This window comes from Aplysia californica, unplaced genomic scaffold (assembly GCF_000002075.1).
Source record: "Aplysia californica isolate F4 #8 unplaced genomic scaffold, AplCal3.0 scaffold01134, whole genome shotgun sequence".
NCBI classification, from domain to species: domain Eukaryota; kingdom Metazoa; phylum Mollusca; class Gastropoda; order Aplysiida; family Aplysiidae; genus Aplysia; species Aplysia californica.
In genome coordinates this window covers 146,621-154,460 of record NW_004798404.1, presented here as the reverse complement: position 1 = coordinate 154,460, position 7,840 = coordinate 146,621, and the positions used below count along the sequence as shown (strand labels likewise).

Genomic DNA, 7,840 nt, shown 5'->3' with positions numbered 1-7,840 from the left:
TTGCTTACAGCTAATTATGTGACTATTTTACACTACTGGAATAGAACATAACCCACATACGTAAGATGGCAAGTATCTCATCTACAGTTACTGACAACTACTGTGCTTTTACAACAGTCATGGAAAAGAATATAACCCTCACAAATGATTGAATAATGATGAAATATAGCACCCATCACATTCATTGTACCTTCAACAATCTTTTCAACAGTTGTAAGACCAGGAATCATTTTAAAAACTTATTTCACAGACGAGAGTGAAAAAACTGTTCCAATTAAAAAATGTACGTGTACGTCTATGTGCCTTTATCAAAAAGCTTTCAACATTTACAATTTGGATTTCAACTAAATATTTCTTGTGCGCAAGCTGCCGATTGCACAGAATAAGAAAATGGAATGTGAAAAAAAAAATATTTTTAAAGTGGACTTGGTACATCTAAATAACTCGCCGACGATACTTTTTCCACCGATGTAGCTTACTACAGGCGAATGAAGTATGCCATTTTTTCATGAGCAATTTAGGTTCCCGATTTTCCCTATTTATTATTATGAAATCCGCCAATTCACGCCTTTGTCTAAACGTTAAAAGGGCTACTACTGCATTCTAACAGGAAAATATGACACTGAGTGACCCAAATCGCTAATCCAAGACTTTTCTGAAAGACCAAGTGAGCAGAACGCGATAAATAATCCTTTTCAAAACATTTCTAACAAAAAGAACCCGTGGTACTGTAGGTATCTCCATTTCTCAGTTTTTATTATAAACGTCAACTCTGTCCTAACAGAGAATATTCAATGGGATTTATGACGAAATACGCATCATGTTTCAAAAAGTCACACAAAAAAAGAAATATAATTGTAAATACTTTACGCCGTCATCGCCATTATTTGAGTCACAACGTTGTGGAATCAGGGGCTCGTAAATTTTTGGACATATATCGTTATTGGTATCACCTTAAAGCCTGTTTATTTGCCTTTCTTTTTGTGAGAAAAATATCCATCTAAGCTGAATAGAAGTCAAAATATTTGAAATTAAATGAGGGCAGGACCGTCTGGTTTCAGAGGTAAAATTAGTGAAAAAATGGTCGCCAAAGTTTAGCGAATTCCTAAGCTTGAGAGTCCTTAGAAGCTGCAAATTTACAATGTTATACCTTAAATCAACATTCTTCTGTATAATCCACACAGAAATGTGTTTTTAAATAGACCTTCAGTCACTTGAGCCTGAACTTTTTTTCACCCAAAAACAATTGCAGCCTGACGCTTGTTTCTTTTTTTTATATTGAATTGATAAGCATAAAAAGACTGAGAAAGCTATCATTTTTATTGCAAGAAAAGAAAGAAAGAAATGCTCTAACAGAAAAAGAAAACTGCATCTGATTTGTCCCAATTGTCTTTATTGTATCATTATTTTGAAATGTCTGGGGGTTACGCATTTTTAAATTATTTTTTTTTGTGTGTGTCCAATTTGCAACAAAATCATCTTTCGTAATACGAGGGCGACTAACTTAGTTCATAACTGCTCAAAAAAGTATCACACATATATAACCTAATCAAATCTTTAACGAAACGAAACTAGTGGGTCGACTGTTGGTTCGGCGCTTCCTGTAGCTTGTAACCGAAAAACAACAGAAACATTGTTCGATAAAGTCCATTCCGCAAATACACAGAATAGAACACCAGGCCGGCCGCGTGTCCCCTTTATACTCGGGAATATGCTTAAGTGGGTTAAAGGCGTTGAGTAAAAAAACAAACACAAAAATATATAGAATTTGCTAAACGGACAGAAAAATGCTCGTTTTTTTCTATATCATTACTTTGCCGGCACCTGATTTCACAACGATGCCTGGCATCTAGGTTACTTAGGAGGCGGGTCCCTACGGCCCTGCTTCTGTAGGGCAACCCTGGCTGAAAAGGATACAGCGTCGAGAAGACGAATATATTTGATTTTTTTAAAAATCGTTCCCACTCTTGAATCAATCTCGTATCTTCTACGTGCGACAGCACAACGTCTAACCACTGCACCACAAAAGCGGGTTACCAAAAAAGTAATAAGGAATTAAAGGGCGTGTAATTTGACTTCAGGATATTATGGTGTTTAAACACAAAACAACAAACTTGCTCTGTTGGCCTAGAGGTTCAGGTGTTGACCTCTCATTCAAAGGTCCCAGTACAGGTTTGAATCCGGGCTGAGACCGAAAAATTTTCTTCTCTAAAATTGTCTGTTTTCACCTTATTTCCTGCTCTCTAGCAATGTTCTGTCGTCTGCTTTTGTCTCCTCTTTCTGCCCCCACCCCCTCACCTCCTTTGCCCCCTCCTTTGGGCTCCTGACTCTTTTTGCAGCCTTTCTACTGCTACTCCTTGGCTCATTCTTACTGCCGTCTTTCCGCCATACCCCTGATCTTCTGGTAGAAAAGATCTACACCTAGCCTTCTCGGACAAGTGCGAAAAATCTCGGAGGGCCTGTGTGCAAGTTGCGCACTTTAAAGAACGCTTGGTGGTCTAAAATCAGTAAGAGTAGGTTTCGGCCAAAATTTCCTACCAACTAAAAACAAGGTTTGATGTGTCCTGCAGTTGTGCACGCCGTAAAACACCTATCTGAAAAAAAAGATATGTGAGGCGAGCTGACAAAATGAGTTGCTTCTCGCAATCCACAAAAGAGATATTGGAGAAAAAAAAATTCAACACTTGAGTCAAATTGTAGATTTTCTATTGATGCCATATTCTTTAAGTGTAATAAATAATATGCCTGTTATTATTTCTTACTTATGTATCTTTAGAAACTTATAAGCGTGGTGTATCTATTTCCATATGGCTCGAATCCAAGAAGTAATTGTATTGTCAGCACGTTTCACGTATATCTAAAACATAATTTAGATTTATACCTGAGAAGGGCACCAGAAATGCCATATATTCACCTTAACAATGTTAATGAAAATTCGTATTGAAGCACAGAACGATGTGTAGATCCGTCTATGCTTCACAGATTATACAAAGGCTTGTCATAAAGTCAGACGTAATGAGTTATTTAAGACATTAAAAGAGCTAGATATAGATAGTAAAGATCAAAGAATTATCAGGAATTTGTATTAGGACCAAAACATTGCTGTAAGAATTAATGAAGAATACAACGAATATAATCAGATAGAAAGAGGAGTGAGGCAAGGATGTATTGTGTCACCAGACCTCTTTAACACATTCTGTAAAAAAAATCATTAGAAATAAAGAAAAATGGTCAGGTTTTAAAGAGAAAGGCCGAAATATTAACAGCATCAGATAGGTTGAAGACAAAGTATTAATAACAGATTCAGAAATGACCTCCAATAGCTTCTAAGTACATAATAAATAATGTATTGTTGCATTGTCCCACCTCATAAACTGTTTGTCATTCCAGGGCTGGCTGTGTCTGACCTGTGCTCCCTGCTGACCATGATATGGATAAGTATATGCATGAACCCGCTTTTCTACCTCTCTGATTTGCGTTTTGACCCCAGGGATATCTAGTACCTCACGGGATCTGCGCCTCATTACCTCTTTATCAAAATTGCCACATTTATCACCGCCTTCATCACCTTTGAACGATGTCTGTGTATCGCTGTCCCTCTGAAGGTGAAGACGATCATCACACCGGAAAGGACAAAGACAATTATTATCTCTATCTACGTTGCCATGGTTGTTTTGCTTATCCTGTTCTGCCTTGGAAACAGACTTGAATGGGTTTTTGATTTCACCAGGAATGCTACGGTTCTAAAAACGACCTACACAGCCGAGAGAAAAATGCTAGAAGCCATTACGAATTTAACCCAAGGCGTATTTGCTACGACATTTCCTTTCATATTCGTCTTCTGTTGCACTGTCGTTATTGTCATCAAACTCAGCAGTAAAATAAAATGGCGGCAGGCCACTGCAGCCAAGTCTGATCGTGCAGCGGAAGGAGTTGGGGTCAAAGACCGGAAGGTTGTCAAGATGGTGACTCTCATCGCTGTCATTTTCATCGTCTGTGCCGTACCTCCATCGCTCCTATTTTTCTATATGTTGTTTGACCAAGATTTCCGTATTGATGGTGTCTATCGAAATCTCTATCTTGCCGTTTGGTCTTCATCATATCTAACAGAAACAGTCAACTCCAGCGTGAACATCTTTGTGTATCTGAAAATGAGTTCAAAATACCGAGCAGTGTTTATGAAAACATTCTTGAACAAACAAGAAAAATTACTTTTCACCTAAACGGAAAGATATGTTCATTTTGATCATGAACGAAGAAATAGCAATACTTTTAAGATCAGGTCAGATAACACTGGGTAACGAAAACTGACATGAGTTTTGCTCAATCACGTCAATCTTTTGTTTTATGGCATAACCACTATGTGTGCTTTTTACAAAATTGAATTAGTTATAATAATAACAAATGTCAATCGTATTCAGAGGAACGAAAAAAAAACAACGAAAAGTGAGACACCAAAACGTTTTCTTTTCATTTGTATAAATCATGCCAATCCTCAATCTCACAGTAGTAATGGGTAGCCTACAACATTTAGAAATAAATGAGTGTGTACAAAAGTTGGGGGGAACGTATTAAATAATAATAATAATAATAATAATAATAATAATAATAATAATAATAATAATAATAATAGTAATAAATAGCATTTGTATAGCACATATCCCCGCTCAACAGCAGGCTCTATTCGCTTTACACAATATTATCACCCCAGCAGACCATAGAACACTCCGAAACATTTTCAGCTTCCCGGGAAGCATACAGTGCAAGCAGCTGATTAAGCGCTCAAACACTAACAAACTGACAAGATCTTTCGCTGTCTATAGCTGGGTACCCATTCCCACCTGAGTGAAGTGAGGAAAATTTATGTTAAGTGCCTTTCCCATGGACACAACGTCGGGTCAAGGACAAGATTCCAACACACGACCTTACGGTTGTGAGTCCCAGAGCCTAACCACATAATATCATCGTGACAGGAGCGTTCTAGCAGGATTGTCTGGAGTGCATTAGGTCTGACATATTATGTACACATATTCTTGAACCCCACCCCTCATTCCAAAGTCCAGGGCTTTCACAAATTCCATCTACACTAATTTGATTTTAAAGGGAGGAAAGATCATTTTCCCCGTTCAACAAAAGTGGTTCTTTGATGACAATCTTCCCTCCAACTGCTGTTAGAGCTGTCCTTACTGGTCAATTTTTTAACATTATTTTTCCTTTGACTATCTCTCGGACAAAGAGATCGTGTATACATTGTATAAACACTCTGTTGGTTAAGTAAGGAGTTGAATATTTTCAGATCAATACAAATCCTTTAATTGTGGTTCGGGTATTTAAATCTACCCAACACTTTTTGTGTACCTGTATTCTTCTTTTAGCTCACCCGAGTAGCCAATAGGAACGGACCCGAATGAATTTCCATTAAGGTGTAGTTGCACATAATTCAAACTTCCCTTTGAACTGTCTATGATATGTGAGGCGTGCTGACAAAATGAGTTACTTCTCACATTTAGAGCCTCATGGAAATTAAAACAACAACTTTATAGGTGAAGTTTGTACAATTGTAAGTATGGAATAACAAAAGACACGGTAGACTTGAACAAAATGGCGTCAATTGAAAATCTATTAATTTGACCCAAGTGTCGATTTTTGGCTAATATCTTCATTCTTGGATTGCAAGAAGTAACTCATTTTGTCAGCACGCCTCACATATGTCTCCGCTCATTCGGACCCCAGTCAGATGCACCCAATGCACATAGCAAACCTGGAGAATGTTGTAAGATTTCTTGTTATATGTGGGAAGAGAAATGGAAAGTATAACAGATGCCCTATTGTCTTTACGGAGAGAAATGTAGAATGTCACACAATACTATCGTGGCCTCTTCTCTGTAGGGGGCGGCATGGAGAATCTGACAAATAGAGACCTTATAATTACAAACTTCTATCTTCTCGGTACGTAGACTTGAGAAATTTGAAGAATAAAAATGTTGAGTTTCACATCACATCAAGCTTATTTAAATGCAATTCTTTGAATAGATTGGTAGCAGCTCCCAATAATCTAACGATTTTGATAGAGTAGATAGAACATTCGTTTTTTTATCTGATGGTCTTAATGCTAGTAACTCAAAACGGCCAAAATATCAGAAAATATGTAATTCTGAAGTAGCGAAATGTCCCGTTGCATGTAGGGACGTATGTAGGATCAGGTTTGTGGGTGACTTTAGAGACGGACACAGCCTTGGATAGCCCAAATAATGTGGAGAAGAATCTATAACCTTTTTTCTTGCAAGTCGGAGTTACAATTCTGAAAATAAAGTGAAGAAACATTGTGTTTATGTTTTTAATGAGCATGAACAATTCAAAAGTTAAAATAAGACGACACATGTATTTACATAGTTTAACCCCCAAAAAAAACAACAAAGCAATAAAGCGATTGTAACTTAAGGCACTCTAAAACATTGTAGTAGGGGAGGGGGGGAGGTGGACAAATGAATTAGATAATGTTATTAAAGAGCATGTTCTATAATGTGGAGAAAATTTTCCATTAACAAATAAAACCAGTGGCGAAGAAGTTTTTAAGCTTCATAGATCGTTTTTCGCATTCAGATTGATAAATGCGTAATAAATCACCATAAACTATAAGTAAAGTTCATACGTACACGATTTCTCAGATACCATATGTGAGGCATCGTGGTGGAATCAGGCTCTCGTCAAAACAATCAAAGTGAAGAAACTTGCTTTTTTTTTTTGCAGGTTTGTGAATTTTTATCAAATTTTTGTTTTTTGGCTTTCATGCCCATTAGAGGACTCATTTCTGTGTGGATTTTTCAGAAAAACGTTGATTAAAGGCACAAAAATGTAAATTTTCAGTTACCACGGACTCTCAAGCTAAGGAAATAACTAGTCTTTGGCGGCCATTTTCTCACTAATTTTACCTCTGAGAACAGGTGACCAACACCTTCTTCTTTCGCAATATCTCGACTTGTATTCAAGATAAAGGAATATTTTATTTGGTCCAAATAAAGACAAGTGAATAAGCTTTAAGATGATAACAATAACTCTACATGCCCAAAAATTGACGAGAGCCTGATTTCACCGCGCTGCCTCACATATCATCTTGCATTCTAGCCTTATGCTCCCTAACACTATAGGGAATTTTGTTTATGGTGTCTGGGTGTGTTCTGAAAATGCAGTCGTGTGTTGGGTTCTCTGGTGTTGAGGTCTGTTTAATTGCGTATTGTAGTGAGAGTTGTGTGCGTCTGAGTGTAAGTGATGGTATGTTTTCCTCGGCCTGGAGGCTCTCCACGGGAGAAGTGCGGAAAGCCCCACAGGACTAGGCGGAGTCCTTCACTTTGTACTGGGTCTAGCATTTTTAGGATGTGTGGTTTTGCCGATCCATAGACTTGACAGTCATTGTCAAGCCTGGATCGTACAAGGGAATGTACAGGTGGAGAATGTGTTTTTAGTCACCGCCCCTTCTGAATATATTGAAATTATTAAAGCGTTTGGTCTTTTCTGACACGGCCACTGTCAATATATTATTTCTGACCGACGTTCTCGTGATCTTAACGCTGTCTTTCCGATGTTGTCAGATGACTGTAAGATACACTGTTATCTGGTGTCAGATCACTGTAAGATACACTGTTATCTGGTGTCAATATTGAAGCCACTGGGGCTGTAGAGCCTAATGGGAGGGAAGAAACGGTGGCATTCTATTCATTGAGGGTGAGGTTTCATCAAGTGACACAGGTAGAAGTGGTGCAAATGCAGTCGCGTCTGTGGATATTATCTCAATTGACATTGCTACAGATGGCAAAGAAGATGATGTGTTTTCTAATACTGT

The 7,840-nt window shown here is 37.8% G+C and overlaps 1 pseudogene; it reads left to right on the top strand.

The window, feature by feature from the left end:
- The window catches only part of LOC101855157, a 4,756-nt pseudogene extending 533 nt beyond the window's left edge, over positions 1 to 4,223 (top strand).
- Positions 4,224 to 7,840: the final 3,617 nt, after the last annotated feature.